We start from the raw sequence: 21,868 nt of genomic DNA on the forward strand, positions 1-21,868 counted from the left end.
TTAGTTCTCAACTTTCATATTGAACATCAGATATGGGTAAATATAAGAAGCATACCATAAACATAGGAATGACTGTTTCAAAACTTTCTTTGTAATCAAGGACTGGTTTCATTTCCTCATTTGTATGTTCAAGAGCAACCTGAATGTCAACATCTGAATACTTTGACTCTCTTAAGACTTCTAGTTTCCTCCAAAGATTGATCAAATATGCTTAAGGAATAGCTTAAACGCTAACTCCCATCCTACTATCTTATACTTGATTGTCAAAATACTTACCTATTTTACCTCCTATTACACCATAAGTGGCACCAACTCCTCTAACACCTCTTCTACTACCTCCTCTAATACCTCCTCTAGTTTATTGACTAACATCATGTTGCACCCTTGGTCTGCCCATATTTTTCTTTGGCTTAGGTTTTGGTGTAACCATGGGATTCTTACAAGAGAGTTTTTTGTGTCCCATGTATAGATAGTTTTTGCATTGGACTATCCTCCCCATAGTTCCTCCTCTACTAGAAATTTGAGTCTTACTTTTGGAGTTTTTGTCTTAGGATTTAGTGACATGCCTTTTCCCTTTAACACTAGGTCTCTCTAGCCTTCTTTAAGCTATATGGGAAAAGGTTGAGTGTTTGCAGTTGTAAGCCAGAAATTACCACCACTAACAGGTAATATGTTTGTTGTATATATATGGCCTTAAACCTTTATAAACTAAACCACTCACTAATGTATAAAGCACGGTCTTGTCCATTATACAAGATAGTTGATTGTGCTTGAACACTTAGAATACTTGAGACCCCCTTGTTTACAGCTACATACGTAGGTTTGTAAATTAATGACATATGCTTCAAATCCATTTCTAATTTCAAAAAATTGATGGTCCACTTGGGTTTACATGCCAATTCCTAAATTGAAGTTATTAAATGACACTAGAACTTATCCAATTAAAATAAAGGTTTAAAAAGAGACAATACTAACCTCAAGTCCTCTGCAAACTTGTTTATTTTCTTGATTGCAGCTAGACAAATTTGTGAATCCCATTTTTTAACCCTTTTGTAACATGTGATAGAACTTATCCATCATGTACATCCTACTTTTTACAAGCATCACAATCAGGGGTTTCTTTCTAACATCTAAGATGATTGTATTAAAGTACTCTGCAATGCCATTTTTATTGCCTCACATACTACCCCACACTTAAAGAATGCCCTGCACCATGTTTGAGGATGTCTTGATAAGAGGTGATCATAAGCATTGGGATTCACCTACTTGAAATCCTCAATTTTGTTCTGAAAGTTAGCATCCACATTAGATAATTTTGTTGCCCAAAAACATATTCTTGAACTCAAACCCACCGAAGGTCTTCCTAAAGTTAGCATATCTCACACCCCAAAACCAAGAATGGAAGAAACGTTCTGGGGCGGAGGACGTCATGTAAAGTATCACAACAATGCAAAGTATTAAACAAGCAACAACATCATCCATTGCATTAATAGTATAATTTTAAATACAAGTGTGTTCTTTCATATAATAACAATATAATGAATATTCAAAATAAAAGACGAATCTTGACTGCTCCATCTTCACAAAACCTAGTCATCGTACATGTCTATTGGTGACCTGAGAATACAAGTTATTTTGAAAGCGAGTATCAGCATAAAGCTGGTGAATTCATAAGTATTTAATGTCATTATTTGTAAGTAAAACTTGTAATAAAAGAATTGTAATTGTTTTGAGGAAAATTTTGTATAAGTATGAAAACCCTAGAAAATCCCATATTTCCTACTAGTATAAAAAGTAGTCTTCTACCAAGACCCAAATGAAAGTAAGTAAATAGTCTTCTAACAAGACTCGCTAAAAGTAAGTAAGTAGTCTTCTCATGAGACCCGCTGTAAGTAAGTAAGTATTCTTCTCACGAGACCCGCTGTAAGTAAGTAAGTAAGTAAGTAAGTACTCTTCTCACGAGACCCGCTAAAAGTAAGTAATGATGTGATTGATAGTCCGCATACTAAAAGTTCTCCTTAGAAGAGATTCTGGGAAACTAAAGGTGACTTTTACAACGAATCGCTAGGTCGAAATCCACATTTATGTTACGTAAGCATATATATATATATATATATATATATATATATATATATATATATATATATATATATACCCAAAACTATACCTATAATAGTATACTAGAAATATATGAACATATACCTTTGCTACCCAAAGGTACTAAACTGAGTGATTAGAATCTTTATATCTACATATGTATACATAATATATCAGTAAGATTTAGACGGCCTTCAGACAACTAACCGATACCTTAAGTCCACATCCCAAAGAGGAAAAAGAAACAAGGCGAGTTAGCAATTCTAATTCCTTCAAACTATTTATATAACTATACATATATAGACATGCTTTTAAGAATTGTACTAGGAATAGTAAATAGTATCTCCTAACTATACCTATTATAGTTACTAGTAATGCATGTGAATAACCGCAAGTATGCCTTTGCTACCCAAAGGTACTGAATTGACTGATAGAACTTTTATGTTTATATATGTATACATGATATATAACTAATATTTAGACAACATTCGGACAAATAACCGATGCCCTAAGGCCACATCCCAACGAGGAAAATGAAATAAAGCGAGATAGCCGTCCTAAGTCCTTTAAACATTACTTATATAACTATACATATATGGGCATGCATTTGACAATATAAAAGTACAAAAGAAGTTTTGGTAAAACCTTTGAAAATTTTAATAAATAAGAGTTCATGACTTGATGTCAGTTTATAAAACGATTTGAAACTAGTTGGTTTGATAAGACAATTTTAAGTATAAGAAAACCCTTTGTTTGAAACACAATTATAACAAAGTTTGAAAGGAAACATAGAGTATGTAAGACAGTTTGATAAAGAGTTTTAACATGTAAAAACATTTGAGAAAGCCATTTGAAGTAATCTGTTTGGTAAAACAGTTAAAAGTATAGTAAATCCATTTGTATGTTAGTTTTTAATCACATGTGATTGATATAATAACTATCATGATTCAACTTGTATCCCCCCATAAAAGCATTTATAAACATTTAAACCATTTAAAAGGTTAATTAAGGGGTATGAACTCACCTGTCGTGAGTGGATTGAACGGAAGTGTTGGACAAGGTGCTAGGTGTCAAGTGGAGACTTGAACACACACAATGGTCCTAGTTAACATATAATGAAACACATATGTATCTAATTTTTCATTTTACAACTAATTAACCAAGTTAAAGACATCCTAGGACATGGGAACACTTTGATTCAAGTGCTATAGGTACCGAAGGGGTGCATCTAAGGGTTGTATAGCATAGCATTGGAGTTTATGGCCCAAGACCACTCCTTATGGAGTTTATGGCCCATGGTCATTTCCCCATGAGTTTATGGCCGTAAACTCATGGTACTAAGTGCCATTTGGTGTTTTGAGGTCTTATAAGTCATGATTGAGCATCCGATGATCAAGTCCAAGCCTTAGGAAAGCATTAGGGGCACAATACGACTACTTGGTAGAGTTGACGGCCTAAGGACCATATCCTTATGTGTTTACGGCCGTAAACTCTTATGGGGACTTGTTTTGATTGTTGTTTAATTCTTAAACACTTCTAGGAAGGATCAAGGTTGGCATCCAAGGCTTAAGAAGGGACTAGGGTCCATTTATCTACCTTAAGAGGGGTTTACGGCCCAAGAACATCCTTGGCTGTAAACTCCTTTGTTCTTATGATTCTTGATGATTTTCAAGTGTTATCAAGTTCATATTAAGCACACAAGAAGCTAGGGTAAGTGTACTTACAAGATAGAAGCTTGATTTGGTGTTTAAGGTCCAAGAACACTAGTGTGTGTTCTTGGTGTTTTAAAGAACACTTGAAGATCCAGTTGAAAAGCAAGAATGAATGGATGAAATGATGTATAACTACTAGATGTTAGGTTATAACAACAAACCAAGTCGAGAAACACTTACATTTTTGGGAGATCGGGTGAAGAACGGATGCTAGTTGAGAGTGAATGGGGAGTAAACTTGAGGGTGGAAGTGAGAAATGAGGAGTTTGGGGAGTAAACTCATGCCTAAGGAATGCGTTCAAAGCCACATGGGATTTTATGGCCCAAACCATAAAATTTTGGCTGTGAACTCCTTATTAGGGTGTTAATGGTGGGTTTGCTACTCCAAGACCCGAGACGGTACTTCCTTTCCTTCATTCGTTTGAAGAATAAACACTAAAAACACTCAAACAGACTTTAAACTGGCTAACAATTATCAGAAATGTAATTGAATTTTAATTGAAGTGTTTGACTTTAGGGTTTGTACGGATGGAAATTTTGGGGTGTCACAGCATATATGTGTCTTGCACATTGTCTATGCTCTACAAACGGTAGTATTTCCTTTGTAGCTTCAAGAAATCCCTAAATTACGTTAAAGAAACAAGCGAAATAAAGAAACGTGTGAGTTAATAAGGGAAAAAAACCATAAATGTGTTAATCAATTCCATACCTTATGTTGATCAGAAATAATAGTCAACCCTGATCCCCTATGTAGGTCAAGATCATCACTAACCAGTCTCAGAAACCAACTCTAATTGTCCTTATTCTCTATGTCAACAACTACCTAAGCAATGGGATGCACTTGGTTGTTTGCATCTGTGACAACCCGAAATTTCCATTTGTACGAACATTATCTATTCAATAGGAGCTAGTCCAATTTCTATAAATTTCAGACTTGTCCGAACAAGTTTGTGTACATTAGGGTTTACGTTTCTGGACGTATCCGGAGAATGGATGCTCCTGTAATCGTGAAACTTGAACATTGTAAGTTTCGCAATGTTATAGTCTGACTTCCGGAATAAAAATATTTTCTGTCAAAATATTCCAGGACTATAAATAGTTTTCTGAACTAAATTAATTCATTATTTACAATTCCAACTAGAGAAAAGCCAATTCTCTCTGACGGATCTTCGGGTTTTCATCCCGGATTGTGAGTCTACTTTCCTAAACATGTTTTAATACTTGTTATATACTTTATAACATCATTTATATGTCCAAAATCAACAAAGTTAGAGGAGTTTACGGCCAAAGAACTCTTGGGCCGTAAACCCCTTTTTAAGGGACAAACATGCCCTAACTTGCCTCCTTGAACCTTAGGACTTTAACCACTAGTACTTGTGCTTGTTTTGGACTTGAAAACACTTCAAAATGATAGACTTTTAGGAGTTTACGGACAAGGAAAGGATCTTGGGCCGTAAACCCCTCTTTCTTGGGTTAAAAATCATTCCAAGCACACCTAAGGCCTTAAGACAATTTACCTTGCATACTTGGGACTAGAATGGAGAGTAGAACACATCAAAACCAGTAACAACCCATTCCCGGTACGTTAATTCATTAGTAATTGTTGTAAGTTTTCAAGAGGGACTCGGCGAGTTCTAGCCTGACTCGCCGAGTAGGGTCGCGACTTCGAGCACGCGTGAGCCGGGGACTCGGCGAGTCCATATCCCTGACTCGGCGAGTCCATCCGTCTGGGTGAAACCCTAAATCCCCGGGTTGCCCACTATTTAAACCACCTTATAGCCCCCATTCTCGCCTCCCTCACCCTCTAAAGCTGTGAGAAAGAACCCTAATCCACCTTGAGAGCTTATAAGTGTTTTGTGTGCCATTTTGTGAAGGTGTGAAGAAGGAGAAGAAGAAAGGAGCAAGGAGAAGAGTTGTAGTGCAAAGATCCAAGGGCAAATCTGAGTTATTTGAGGTATTTTCGGATTTCCCCTCTTGTTATATGCTTTAAACCTCCATTAGAGCTCTTCTAGGATCTAGTTGATGCTTGTTCCAAGCCTTATGTTTGCATGAATGTCTTAATAAGTCGAGATATCTTTAGATCTGAATGATTGGGTGTTGTAGAGCCCAGATCTACTGCCTTTTTGGAGTTTCTTTGCATATTAACCATAGATCTACCCATTTTGTGCATCTTTTAGCCTTATTTCCCTTATTCATGAGGTTGTACACGTAAAGTTGGAAACTTTACGTGGTAAATCAGCTTATTGGACTCAGATCTATCAATTGTATGTGTTGGATTCAAACAAAATCGAGTAAAAATCAGTTGCATGGCGGCAACTCGGCGAGTCGGGAAGAACGACTCGGCGAGTTGGGTCGCGAGTTCCCGATTCCTCCATTTTTATCAGTGTCGAGTGGATCCAGTGAGTTAGTGAGTGGACTCAGCGAGTTGAGGGTAGACTCAGTGATGGAGGGACTCGGCGAGTTGTTCATACAACTCGGCGAGTCCAAGGCAATCTCCTTAAGATCAAGAACAACTCGTCGAGTTTGTTCATCCGGCTCGGCGAGTCGGATGAAGATTGTCTGAGTTCTTGGATCAAGAGGGTACTCGTCGAGTCGATGCCACACTCGACGAGTAGCAGCATGCAGAACTGAGAAGTGAGAGTAGGACTCGACGAGTTGGGCGGCCCAACTCGGCGAGTCAGCCCAAAAGAGAGTTGACTTTGACCAAGGGTAAAAGAGTCATTTTACCCCAAGCGCAGTGTTTAGTATTTGATTGAGTGTGTTTATGGACTTGTAGCCGAGGAGATTCAGGAGCAGCAGCCGTTAGCTTCCCGAGCCACACACTCAGCAGCCAGCTTACGAGGTGAGTTTCCTTCCAGTAGGAACGGGTCTAAGGCCACAATGCCGGCCCGTTCAGTTAGCAGTAGTTTCCGGATTTAGGTCCGATGCAGCAGCTAGTATGTTTGATGCCTTCGTGGCTCGAACAGGGTTTGTGTGCTATGTTTTATGCGTTAAGTGTTATGTGTTCCGGGCTACGGCCCGATGTAGTATGCCGTATATGTGTTCATGCTAGTTGATGCGTTATGCTATGCCATGTTCAGTCAGTCAGTTCCGGACTTCGGTCCGATGCAGGGGACAAGGTCCCAGTCAGTTCCGGACTTCGGTCCTAGTTCCGGACTTCGGTCCGATGCAGTTAGTTCCGGACTTCGGTCCGATGCAGTCAGTTCCGGACTTCGGTCCGATGCAGGGGACAAGGTCCCAGTCTGTCCCGGACTTCGGTCCAATGCAGTTTCCGGGCTTCGGCCCGATGCAGTGGGCGAGGCCCAATATGTGTTTATATGTTATTGTATGGTATGTGGTAGTTTGGGGGAGCTCACTAAGCTTCGTGCTTACAGTTTCAGTTTTGGTTTCAGGTACTTCCGCAAGCAAAGGGAAGAGCTCGGGGTGATAGCATCGCACACACCACAGCTTAGCTTTTGTCCTGGGGATGGTTTTAGTTGTTTTGGATTTGATATAGTATGATACAGTTTTCCGCACAGTATTTTATTATGATTTGGGATACATCGCGTATGTTTTTTTTGTGTTATGATACTCATATTATGGTTTAATTATATTGAAAAATGAAATTTTTGGGTCGTATTTTTGGGGTTGTTTGAAAGGAGTTTACGGTCAATGAACATATCTTGGGCCGTAAACTCCAAGTGATGCCCTAAATGTGTGCATCTTGTCCCCATTAGCCTTAGATAAATTCATGGAAGCCATCCTTGATGTTTAAGAGCCTCAAATCAATTAAAATCAAAGAGTTTATGGCCGTAAACTCTAGGGTGAGAGGACTTTAGGCCGAAAACTCCACTATGGAGTATACTAGAGCGTTAAACTACTTCATGTGTTATTCCAACAAAGCTAGGAGTGTTCTAGGATCAAGATAGCACCCTAAAACAACCAAAACCACCCTTTGAAGAGTTCACGGCCATAAACCCATGAGTTTACGGCCGTAAAATCCAAGGTGTGGGGTTTGTTGGGTGGTGAACTCCTATGCAAGGCCATTTGATGTTTCAAACCCTTTTGCCTTGTCCCGTAGCAACTTAGATGCAACCATTTGAACCTTAAACACTCATAAGAGTGTTTACATGTTCCTAATTGTATTAACTTACTTTGTTAAGTTATTATGTGGCTAATTAGTTATATATATGCTTATTATATGATAACTAGGCTCGAACGTGTGAACAAGTCTCCGTTTGACACTTAGCACGGTACCCGATACCTCAATTCAAACGACTCACCACAAGTGAGTTCATACCCCTTGAATCAACCTTTGAAATGATTTTAAATATTTTAAATACTTTATGGGGGAGGATACAAGTCAAACACTTATAGTTATTGCTTCAATCACATGTGATTGCATTTAATCACATGTGATTAATAACTAGGAAAACAACGATTTTTACCAATGTTCAAACTGTTTCACTTCAAATGTTTTACAAACTCTTTTTACTTATCAAATGCTTTTATATAACTTTGTTTTACTTCTTATAAATTGCATGCCCATATATGTATATATATATATATATATATATATATATATATATATATATATATATATATATATATATATATATATATAAGTAATGTTTAAAGGGCTTAGGAAGGCCATCCGCCCTATTTCCTCTTCGCGTACTGAGATGTGGTCTGGTGGGACTTCGGGTGACCATCCGAAGGTCGTTTCAACATTAGTTATATATCATATATACATGTATAGACATAAAAGTACATCCATGTTCATATTTATCAGTACATCAATAGTTAGTTACCATCGGGGTAACACAATACAATACATATACATATACTAGAAACAATACATATACATATGCTAGAAACAATACATATACAATGATGCTAGAAACAATACATATACAATGATACTAGAAACAATACATATACATATACTAGAAACAATACATATACAATGATGCTAGAAACAATACATATACATATGCTAGAAACAATACATATACAATGATGCTAGAAACAATACATGTACAATGATGCTAGAAACAATACATATACATATACTAGAACAAGAAGCAGTACATATACATGAATACTTTATTATTGTGATTTAAATCGGAGCATGACTTAACTGTCATGGCTCGAGTTGTAGCCAGAATTCTCTTGAAGGGAGAGCGTGAGTTTGCGTATAGATCTATACTGGATTGACAATCTTACACCTTGCTGCTAGCTACAGCCGGACCTGCAGGTCTGCGGGTGCCAAACGTCATTCCGTTATTACGACCATTCATTTGTCGTTGTTACTAGTCGATAGTATGGTGCAATTTATCACGTAATGCCTTAATATAAATCCGGTTTAAGGTAGTTAGTACAACAGTAGTTCTTATAATACAAGGCTACAGTACTACATTAATTTACTCATTACATATTTTTAGTGATAACCTCACTTAAACGTTTATGTACAAACTATATTTTGTTAAATGATAGTTACATTTGGGGAATTACACACTTTTACGTCAAACGAACATACCAAAACAGTTAAGCCTTGGTAGAAGGCTTCTTTAATAGAAAATATAGGTTTTTCTGAGAGATTCAAACTTTTACAAACAATTGCAAACTTTTACATACATTTTATAAACTTATACTTGACACATGTTCAAACATTTTTGAATGACAAATACAGACACTAAAATACTTATGAACTCACCAGCTTAATGCTGATAAACTCTTTCAAAATAACTTGTATTCTCAGGTCGTCAATAGACAGGTACCGAGGCCAGCTTTTGAGAAGATGGAGCGCATTCAAGACTCATCTTATTATTTTGATATACGTTATTTTTGGTGTCTACAATGTACAGAACACACTTGTATTAAAATTATATATTTAATACAATGGATGATGTTGTTTGCTTATTTACATTTACTTTGTGATACTTACATGACGTCCTCCGCCCCAGAACGTTTCCGCCGTTCTTGGTTTTGGGGTGTGACAGATTGGTATCAGAGCATTGTTTATAGTGAATCAAGTATATCAACCCATAAAAGATATACTAAACTATAAACCCATTTGGGATTAAAACACTCTGACCAAGAGTCTATACTTAAAATACTAAAATATTTAATTAAGTATACTAGTCTACATTCATACTAAAACCAGTGTCACAACGACAAGAACAGAAGTATTACGATTGTTAAATATCACAGGTAAGCTCGGGGATATATGGTCAGTCCTGGGAATGGCATAGCCTGATCAACTATGCTGGTCCGAGGAGTGATTAGCATATGCCCTAGAATGGTTGTGATGTGTTAACAAGTCTAAAAACTTACCAACAATACCACAAGAAGATTCAATAGAACCTAAACTTAAAATACTATAGGTGTATTTTGTACTACCAACTACTTGTATACTATATCTTTATACCTCTCTTCTCGCGTAGATTTAAATGGCTGGATTCCATCACGGCGACCCGTACTTTCCAAATGAAGGCAACGCAGGATGGCTCGAAGCAGAGTCTGACGATGAACACCCAATCCCGTTGGATGATCATCAAGCTGAAGGCTTCTCAGATGGATCAGACTCTGAGCCTGAAGTCAACAACCTACCTCCCGTAGGTCAAGCCCCGAACAACAACCCTCGACCAGCTTTTCTAAGTCCCACTCCCTTGTGGGTAGATAACTTGAATCGCTGGAGTGACGAACAGGGTCAACCCTTACCATACTTTGGGGACTGAACCTTGTACAACGTCAGCGATGGCAGCTCTACTGACCGAGCTCTACCTGTCCTTATCCGTAGAATAGCTCGTAATGTCGAGCAAGGTCGAGCAGCCATCGACCGGGTCGTGGAGATTGATGCCAACTCTGGTGTCAACACAGTCCGCATTCGCCGTCTCGAAGAAGATATGGAACGGACCCGGAGAACCAATGAAACTCTGCAACAACGTCTGGTTGCCTCTCAAGCTGAGGTCATGGAACTTCGAGCTCGTCAAAGGGCTCATGAACGACACCTTCAAGAGGTGGTACGTCAAATGAGAGACCTCAGGGTTCTCCCGAGGAATACTCATCGCCGTTAGATGATGTCTAGTACATCATTATCTTTTGGGTTAAGGATTAGTCTTTTAACATCTGTGCTCTAAGTAGCACTTATCTGTAAAATATTCCTAACTTTCAGTACTCTAATTAGGAATCTAGGAACTGTCAAACTTTCCGTATGGTATGATGTAAGACCTACTGTTAGGTCAATTTTCATTGAACTCGTTACATCAGTAATACCAGTATTATTGACAACTACCTACTCTGTGGGATAAATCTTTACATTTGGATTTCCCTACACATCTTTCTAGTTGTGAACACAAACACTTATTCAATTGTTGGGCTATGGCTAGTTAGTCCATGTGTCATTCGCACATTACTCACAAATTGATTCTTACCACTTTTCTCATCTTTATAAACTTATAGTTGAAAGATGCCTCCTCGTAAATCTCCCAGGACTAGGAATAATCCTGTACCTCCACCGCCTCCTCCACCCGCGGTCATCGATACTGCAGCTCTGAACACTGCCGTAGCTGCAGCAGTGGCAACTGCCATGACTCAGTATCACTCATCAGATGCTAGCAGAGGTGGAACCCCGGTTAACTCCATTCCGGTTGAAACTCCTGTGCGCTCCAGAGAGTGCTCTTACAAGGATTTCACCAACTGTAAGCCGAAACCCTTTCATGGGACCGGTGGAGTCATTGCTCTTTTGCAATGGTTCGAGAAGATTGAATCTGTCTTTGAAATTTGTTCTTGCCCTGCTGCGTGCAAAGTCAAATATGCCGCATGCACCTTCGAAGGGAAGGCACTGACATGGTGGAACAGCCACGTTAAATCTCTAACTCTCGTCGTGGCCAACGACATAGGCTAGGATACGATGAAAGACCTCATGATTGAGGAATACTGCCCAAGGGGCGAGATCCAGAAATTGGAACAGGAGCTTTGGAGCCTGACCATGAAGGGCACCAACATTATCGCTTACACTGCCCGGTTTAGCGAACTGGTGGCCCTCTGCCCTAACATGGTTCCCACTGAAGGGAAGAAGATTGAAAGGTATGTATGGGGGCTAGTGCCTCCTTACCAGGGGAATGTCTTAGCATCCAACCCTGCTACCTTCGACAGTGCCAAGCGACTGGCACAGCGGCTCATTGACCATGGTGTCAAAACCCCTACAACCACAACAACCCTAGCCATCTCAGAACCATCCAAACCCGCTGACTCCAATCGGAAGTTCTGGGATGACAAGAAAAGGCAACGAGCTGCCAAGAAGCAGCAAATTGTGGCTGTACATGCCGCAGTAACCCCTGCTGCTACTGCACCAACGAAGCAGTATGCTGGAAGTTTGCCGAAGTGCAACAAATGCAACTTCCACCACAACGGCCCCTGCCGTGAAATGCAGTGCTCTAACTGCAACGGGAAAGGACACACCGTCCGTTTCTGTAAATTCCCGGCGCAACCGATCATGCAAGTCCCTGGCTCTGGCGCGAGCCCAACTTGCTATGGATGTGGCGAAACAGGCCACTATAAGAGGGACTGCCCTAAAGCGAGAAATGTTGGAGGAGCAGGGAGGGTACTAGCTATAGGCCACGGGGAAGCAGTCGCTGACCCGACAGTGGTGACTGGTACGTTCTTCCTCGATAACTCCTATGCATGCATTCTATTCGATAGTGGAGCGGAGCGAAGCTTCGTGAACCACAAATTTGCTCGCATGCTTAAACCACAACCACACGCACTTAAAGAACCATTCACGGTAGAAATGGCTAACGGCAAAACAGAAAACACTAGTAACATATACTTAGGATGTATCCTAACCCTAGATAACCATTCATTCCCAATCGACCTCATGCCGGTCTCAATAAAAAGTTTCGACGTCATCATCGGCATGGATTGGTTGAGCCTTCATCGCGCCGATATCATGTGCTTCGAGAAAGCAGTCCGACTAAACCTTCCGTCTAACGAAACTCTTATAGTCTACGGCGACAAACCTGGCGCGAGTCTTCGCATTATATCAAGTATTCAAGCACAGAAATATCTGCGCAAAGAATACCACACATTCCTTGCTCACGTCGTCGACACAAACCTCGAAACGAAAGAACTCAAGAACATTCCAGTAGTGAGCGACTTTCCCGACATTTTCCCAGAAGAACTACCTGGATTACCTCCGCAACGACAGGTCGAGTTCCGTATCGACTTAGTTCCAGGAGCTACCCCAGTAGCCAAGTCGCCCTACCGATTAGAACCAGCAGAGATGCAGGAATTATCTGGTCAACTTAACGAACTACTCAGCAAGGACTTCATAAGACCAAGCTTCTCACCTTGGGGAGCACCAGTCTTGTTCGTTAAGAAGAAAGACGGATCATTCCGTATGTGTATCGACTACAGAGAACTCAACAAACTGACGGTCAAAAATCGTTATCCTCTACCTCGCATAGACGATCTATTTGACCAACTGGAAGGGGCGAACTATTTCTCCAAAATTGATCTAAGATCCGGATATCACCAGTTACGAGTGCTAGAGGAGGATGTTCCAAAGACAGCCTTCCGAACTCGTTACGGACACTACGAGTTCGTGGTGATGCCATTCGGATTGACCAACGCGCCAGCAGTTTTCATGGACCTGATGAACAGAGTATGCCGACCTTACTTGGATCAGTTCGTCATCGTTTTCATTGATGACATCCTGATCTACTCCCGAAGTAAGGAAGAGCATGGCGATCACCTCCGACTAGTTTTAGGAACTTTACGAATGGAGAAACTCTATGAGAAGTTCTCGAAATGTGAATTTTGGATCCGAAGAGTCGAATTCTTAGGACACGTGGTAAGCGAAGAGGGAATCCACGTGGACCCATCCAAAATTAAAGCCATTGAGAACTGGTCAGCACCGAAGACGCCGACAGAAATTCGTCAATTTCTAGGTCTTGCTGGTTACTACCGCAAATTCATTCAAAACTTCTCCCGAATAGCGAAACCTCTTACAACCTTGACCCAGAAAGGCGTGGCCTTTGACTGGGAAGAGAAACAAGAAAGAGCGTTCCAAACGCTCAAACGAGCCTTGTGCACCGCGCCAATACTATCTCTCCCCGAAGAGATAGAAGACTTCGTGGTCTATTGCGATGCATCGAACCAAGGGCTCAGGTGTGTTCTGATGCAACGAGGTAAGGTCATCGCCTACGCCTCCCGACAGTTGAAGACACATGAAGTTAACTATACGACACACGATCTTGAACTGGGAGCAGTGGTGTTTGCTCTGAAGATCTGGAGACATTACTTGTATGGAACGAAGAGCACTATCTTTACCGACCACAAGAGTTTACAACACATATTCGATCAGAAGGAGCTCAACATGAGACAATGACGGTGGGTCAAGCTACTCAGTGATTACGAATGCGATATTCGTTATCATCCGGGTAAAGCCAACGTAGTAGCAGATGCCCTGAGTCGGAAAGAATATTCTAGTCGCAAGGTCAAGTCATTATCAATAACCATCCATTCACACTTGTCTAACCAAATTCAGGCGGCCCAACTTGAAGCCATGAAACCTGAAAATATGACGAGTGAATCCCTTAGAGGAATGGACAAGAGTTTAGAAGCCAAGGGTGACGGAGCCTTATACTTCATGGATCGGATCTGGACACCGAAACACGGTGGTTTCCGAGACTTAGTCATGACCGAGGCGCACAACACTCGGTATTCCGTCCACCCAGGTTCAGATAAGATGTATCTGGATCTTAAAAAGCTATACTGGTGGCCTAATATGAAAGCAGAGATTGCTACCTTCGTAAGTAAATGCCTTACTTGCACAAAGGTAAAGGTCGAGTACCAGAAGCCCTCTGGTTTACTGCAACAACCAGAGATTCCAGAATGGAAGTGGGAGCGGATCACTATGGATTTCATAACCAAGTTGCCCAAGACAACGGGTGGACTTGATACCATATGGGTCATCGTTGATAGATTGACCAAGTCTGCACACTTCCTGCCTATCAAAGAAACCGACAAGATGGAGAAACTTACGAGAACATACATTAGGGAAATCGTACGACTACATGATGTACCTATATCCATTATCTCCGATCGAGATAGTAGGTTCACCTCAAGATTTTGGCAATCACTGCAACATTACCTAGGAACAAGGCTGGACATGAGCACAGCCTACCATCCACAGACTGACGGACAGAGTGAGAGGACGATCTAGACTTTAGAAGATATGTTGCGTGCTTGTGTAATTGACTTTGGAAAAGCGTGGGATACTCATTTACCCCTTGTCGAATTTTCCTACAACAACAGTTATCACACGAGCATAAAAGCAGCACCATTTGAAGCTCTCTACGGCCGAAAGTGCAGATCCCCTCTGTGCTGGGCTGAGGTGGGTGATACCCAATTAGCTAGAGGGCAAGCTTTCGACAGTACTCTCACTGGTCCGGAAATCATTCGGGAAACGACAGAGAAGATCGTTCAGATTCGTGAATGGTTGAAAGCCTCTAGAGACCGACAAAAGAGCTACGCTAATAAATGCAGAAAACCTTTGGAATTTTAGGTGGGAGACCGAGTCCTTCTCAAAGTCTCACCCTGGAAAGGCTTGATACGCTTCGGTAAGCGTGGGAAGCTTAATCCTAGGTACATAGGGCCTTTCGAGATTCTCGCAAGAGTCAGCCCCGTAGCTTACAAACTTGATCTACCCGACACACTTCGTAACGTACATCCTACATTCCACGTAACTAACTTGAAAAAGTGTCTGTCCGACGAGACTCTCGTAATCCCACTCGATGAGATCGAGATCAACGAGAGCCTCAACTTCGTGGAAGAACCTGTAGAGATCATGGACCGTGAGGTCAAGCAGACGAAGCAAAGCCGTATCCCTATCGTGAAGGTTCGCTGGAACGCCAAGCGAGGACCAGAATTCACATGGGAACGCGAGGATCAGATGAAACTGAAATATCCTCATCTTTTCGCTTAGTTATTTGTAACTTCTTATTTGCTTAAATTCTAATTTCGGGACGAAATTCCTTCTAACGGGGGGATGATGTGACAACCCGAAATTTCCATTTGTACGAACATTATCTATTCAATAGGAGCTAGTCCAATTTCTATAAATTTCAGACTTGTCCGAACAAGTTTGTGTACATTAGGGTTTACGTTTCTGGACGTATCCGGAGAATGGATGCTCCTGTAATCGTGAAACTTGAACATTGTAAGTTTCGCAATGTTATAGTCCGACTTCCGGAATAAAAATATTTTCTGTCAAAATATTCCAGGACTATAAATAGTTTTCTGAACTAAATTAATTCATTATTTACAATTCCAACTAGAGAAAAGCCAATTCTCTCTGACGGATCTTCGAGTTTTCATCCCGGATTATGAGTCTACTTTCCTAAACATGTTTTAATACTTGTTATATACTTTATAACATCATTTATATGTCCAAAATCAACAAAGTTAGAGGAGTTTACGGCCAAAGAACTCTTGGGCCGTAAACCCCTTTTTAAGGGACAAACATGCCCTAACTTGCCTCCTTGAACCTTAGGACTTTAACCACTAGTACTTGTGCTTGTTTTGGACTTGAAAACACTTCAAAATGATAGAATTTTAGGAGTTTACGGCCAAGGAAAGGATCTTGGGCCGTAAACCCCTCTTTCTTGGGTTAAAAATCATTCCAAGCACACCTAAGGCCTTAAGACAATTTACCTTGCATACTTGGGACTAGAATGGAGAGTAGAACACATCAAAACCACTCCTTGAAAGGAGTTTACGGCCAATGAACATATCTTGGGCCGTAAACTCCAAGTGATGCCCTAAATGTGTGCATCTTGTCCCCATTAGCCTTAGATAAATTCATGGAAGCCATCCTTGATGTTTAAGAGCCTCAAATCAATTAAAATCCAAGAGTTTACGGCCGTAAACTCTAGGGTGAGAGGACTTTAGGCCGAAAACTCCACTATGGAGTATACTAGAGCCTTAAACTACTTCATGTGTTATTCCAACAAAGCTAGGAGTGTTCTAGGATCAAGATAGCACCCTAAAACAACCAAAACCACCCTTTGAGGAGTTCACGGCCATAAACCCATGAGTTTACGGCCGTAAACTCCAAGGTGTGGGGTTTGTTGGGTGGTGAACTCCTATGCAAGGCTATTTGATGTTTCAAACCCTTTTGCCTTGTCCCGTAGCAACTTAGATGCAACCATTTGAACCTTAAACACTCATAAGAGTGTTTACATGTTCCTAATTGTATTAACTTACTTTGTTAAGTTATTATGTGGCTAATTAGTTATATATATGCTTATTATATGATAACTAGGCTCGAACGTGTGAACAAGTCTCCGTTTGACACTTAGCACGGTACCCGATACCTCAATTCAAACGACTCACCACAAGTGAGTTCATACCCCTTGAATCAACCTTTGAAATGATTTTAAATGTTTTAAATACTTTATGGGGGAGGATACAAGTCAAACACTTATAGTTATTGCTTCAATCACATGTGATTGCATTTAATCACATGTGATTAATAACTAGGAAAACAATGATTTTTCCCAATGTTTAAACTGTTTCACTTCAAATGTTTTACTAACTCTTTTTACTTATCAAATGCTTTTATATAACTTTGTTTTACTTCTTATAAATTGCATGCCCATATATGTATATATATATATATATATATATATAAGTAATGTTTAAAGGGCTTAGGAAGGCCATCCGCCCTATTTCCTTTTCGCGCACTGAGATGTGGTTTGGTGGGACTTCGGGTGACCATCCGAAGGTCGTTTCAACATTAGTTATATATCATATATACATATATAGACATAAAAGTACATCCATGTTCATATTTATCAGTACATCAATAGTTAGTTACCATCGGGGTAACACAATACAATACATATACATATACTAGAAACAATACATATACATATGCTAGAAACAATACATATACAATGATGCTAGAAACAATACATATACAATGATACTAGAAACAATACATATACATATACTAGAAACAATACATATACAATGATGCTAGAAACAATACATATACATATGCTAGAAACAATACATATACAATGATGCTAGAAACAATACATGTACAATGATGCTAGAAACAATACATATACATATACTAGAACAAGAAGCAGTACATATACATGAATACTTTATTATTGTGATTTAAATCGGAGCATGACTTAACTGTCATGGCTCGAGTTGTAGCCAGAATTCTCTTGAAGGGAGAGCGTGAGTTTGCGTATAGATCTATACTGGATTGACAATCTTACACCTTGCTGCTAGCTACAGCCGGACCTGCAGGTCTGCGGGTGCCAAACGTCATTCCGTTATTACGACCATTCATTTGTCGTTGTTACTAGTCGATAGTATGGTGCAATTTATCACGTAATGCCTTAATATAAATCCGGTTTAAGGTAGTTAGTACAACAGTAGTTCTTATAATACAAGGCTACAGTACTATATTAATTTACCCATTACATATTTTTAGTGATAACCTCACTTAAACGTTTATGTACAAACTATATTTTGTTAAATGATAGTTACATTTGGGGAATTACACACTTTTACGTCAAACGAACATACCAAAACAGTTAAGCCTTGGTAGAAGGCTTCTTTAATAGAAAATATAGGTTTTTCTGAGAGATTCAAACTTTTACAAACAATTGCAAACTTTTACATACATTTTATAAACTTATACTTGACACATGTTCAAACATTTTTGAATGACAAATACAGACACTAAAATACTTATGAACTCACCAGCTTAATGCTGATAAACTCTTTCAAAATAACTTGTATTCTCAGGTCGTCAATAGACAGGTACCGAGGCCAGCTTTTGAGAAGATGGAGCGCATTCAAGACTCATCTTATTATTTTGATATACGTTATTTTTGGTGTCTACAATGTACAAAACACACTTGTATTAAAATTATATATTTAATGCAATGGATGATGTTGTTTGCTTATTTACATTTACTGTGTTGTGATACTTACATGACGTCCTCCGCCCCAGAACGTTTCCGCCGTTCTTGGTTTTGGGGTGTGACAGCATCCCTCCTAATTGTTGTAAATAACTCTCCTTGACATGGTCCTTTTAAGAAACATCCATCTAGACCAGTTACCGTACAACACCCTATTTTACAAGCTTCTTTGATTTCTTTAAAACAAACATATGCCCTTGGTTGAAAATGATAGAAACTTTTATTATGCTACCTGGTTTTGGACATAGTAATTCCTAGGAATAATCTCTAACCTTTACATAGTGTTTTGTGAGTTTACCATCTATGAGGCTCATTGCCCTACACCTTGCTCAATAAGCCTTAGACCAATACACTTCACAGTGAAACTTATTTCTAATAATTGATTGCGTCTCCTTACATTTTAAGTTGGTTTCCTCATCAAATCCTTCACAAAGTGTCTTGCAAGCCAATTAGGATGCATCAAATTAACAATCTTGAAGTTTCTAACACATTTGTGATCATCAAGAAAGGTTTTGATCTAAGAAAGATCTTTATATTGTCATCCAGGAAGGATACAATCTAAAAGGACAATATACAGTGTCATTTCTTAAACCACATATAGAGACTAATATAACGGTGTCATACTCTGAAAATATTATACTAAACCTAGTGTGAATAACATAATTAGTAAGTCGTTGTTTCAATTGATGTGATGATTCATACCGTTCACCACGAAGGCGGTTCATCTTATTCACTTGACTGGTGGATTGTGAATGGGGTATTCTACACCACGCTCGTCTCCTAAATCTAGGTCACTGGCTCCTGTTGTGTCATCGATTCCTCCTCTAACCTAAATCCCTCTTCATCTTCATGAGTTTTGTCATTCTCTTCATCATGTTCGACTTCAATATCAGACACAATATTCAAGAATGCATCCTTGCATCTATACATACCTTTTGGTTTGAAATCTTCTTCCAATGTAATATTTATGAGTTCAGTGTCAAACACTCTCTCCTCATAATCATCTGACTCTGCAATAAAATATATAATTCAAAATTCTTATTTTTATCTACATTACGAGAATCCATGAACAAGAACGGGAAAGAGCTTACCTTCCATGCAGACGTGACAACTTCTTCGTAAAAACCCTAATTTCTTTACTTCTATTATTTTTACCTCGTTGACGAACAATAAGCTCTGTAAAAACCCTCGATTATTTTAGGGATTCCATTTATGTACACTCGTAAGCCATGTCATATACCATGTAAGCACATTAATGTCCGCTTATTGTTTTACTCACTAAAGACCCCGATTTGATTAACTTAACCGATAATTAGGACTTAATTAACTAAAAAAAGATAATAACTAAATCGTTAATGGGGTCTAAACATAAGGATTCTTCATTAGATTTTCCTAAATTTCACTAAAAACTAACATTTACAATATATCAGATGGGGATGTTGTCTATTTTGTATCTTTTTTGTATGTTGGGGCGTGGATTTGTGGGACAAAGAGGGAATTTGTGGGTCGAGTAATCGAGGTTGTGGTTCTTGACGATCTAGATGTATGACATAAGTATTATAACGATAACACTTGAAGTAAAATTTCTTAAGTAAAAAAAATATATAGAGTTACACACATCAACTCGAAGAATTAACTTCGGTTAACTTGAAGAGTTGAATATAAATAAAACTTAAAAATTTATTATTATACTTATTTTATTCTTTGATGACTATATCCATAATTTATTATAACTCTTTCATGATTAATTTCTTCATAATACAAAAACAGAAAAATAAAAATACTTTACAAACAAAATATCCTTTAATTAATTTAGTAAATTTCTATTTCTTCCAAAATATTCTAAAACCAAAACACATGATAAAAGTATTGCAAATTATTCTATAACAATAACACATGCTAAAGGTATTGCTTAAAAGGATAAATGTGGGAATGAAACAGGATCCTGGTGTTTGTTTCACAGTGAAACCTTCTATTTTTATATTTTCTTTGCTTCAACGTCAGCAAGCCTTATCCCTTATTTTAGTAACATGTTTTGGTAAGCCTTGAAAGCGTCACCAATTAAAAAAGACCCAATCTACACGCCTTAATCCTTATCCCCACATTCTCCCATTCATGCCATTTTAATACAATCTGTTACTTTTGTTTTTTAATGGGAATAAAGTATGCTTTTATGTTCCAAAGTTCATTTTTAAAAAAAATTATTTTTAGGATATACTATGTTACATCAATTTTACAATTGACTCGTCGATCTTCTTCCATCTAAACCTGCGACAAATTTATAGTTCTTTTTATATAATAATATGTAGTATCATGTTCTTATATATTTGTTTTAATGGTAAAAATATGATAATTCATAAATAATATATTATATTCAAGTCTAGATATTATCTTGGATATACCTAAGATATTACGATTTACTTTTTTCATGTTAATTGAGTTTATATTTACCATTTCAGCTGGATAAGTCAATTGATTAACCACATGCTCACATAAATTACATGAACGGTTTTTTATATAAATTTGTAAAGAACTAAATATTCGTTTTATCGTTACTAAAAATGCGAGTTTGTAATTATTCTATTGGATAATATTTTATATCTTCAAGAAAATATTTAAATAGCTTTTTAAATCGATGTTATGATTGCACACACTAGCAATAGTTTTGTTAACGACATCATGATTTAGGGCGTGTTTGGCACGGAACGTTTGAGAGCTTCTAGCTTGTAGCGTTTGACAAAACGCTCCATTGAAAACAAAAAGTCTCGTTTGACACTACAAGCTTCTAGCGTTTAGTTTAATCAAAATGTTCCAAATCTAAATGCTACTTCATGTAGCGTTTAACAAAACGCTACAAACTACCAGCTACAAGTTACCCGCTACCAGCTAGTTTTGCCGAATACACCCTTAATGGTAGAGTTGAATAATATAAGTTCAATAATATAGTGATAACATTAGCTGAAAGAGGCGTCTTAATTCCCAACCAATTGTGCCAATTATGTCACAATGAGCCTGAATCTCAGGATCATCTTTTCATTAAATGTGAGTTTGCAAAGGGATCCGGGAGTGG

Source organism: Lactuca saligna, chromosome 8 (genome assembly GCF_052625555.1).
Source record: "Lactuca saligna cultivar CGN05327 chromosome 8, ASM5262555v1, whole genome shotgun sequence".
NCBI classification, from domain to species: domain Eukaryota; kingdom Viridiplantae; phylum Streptophyta; class Magnoliopsida; order Asterales; family Asteraceae; genus Lactuca; species Lactuca saligna.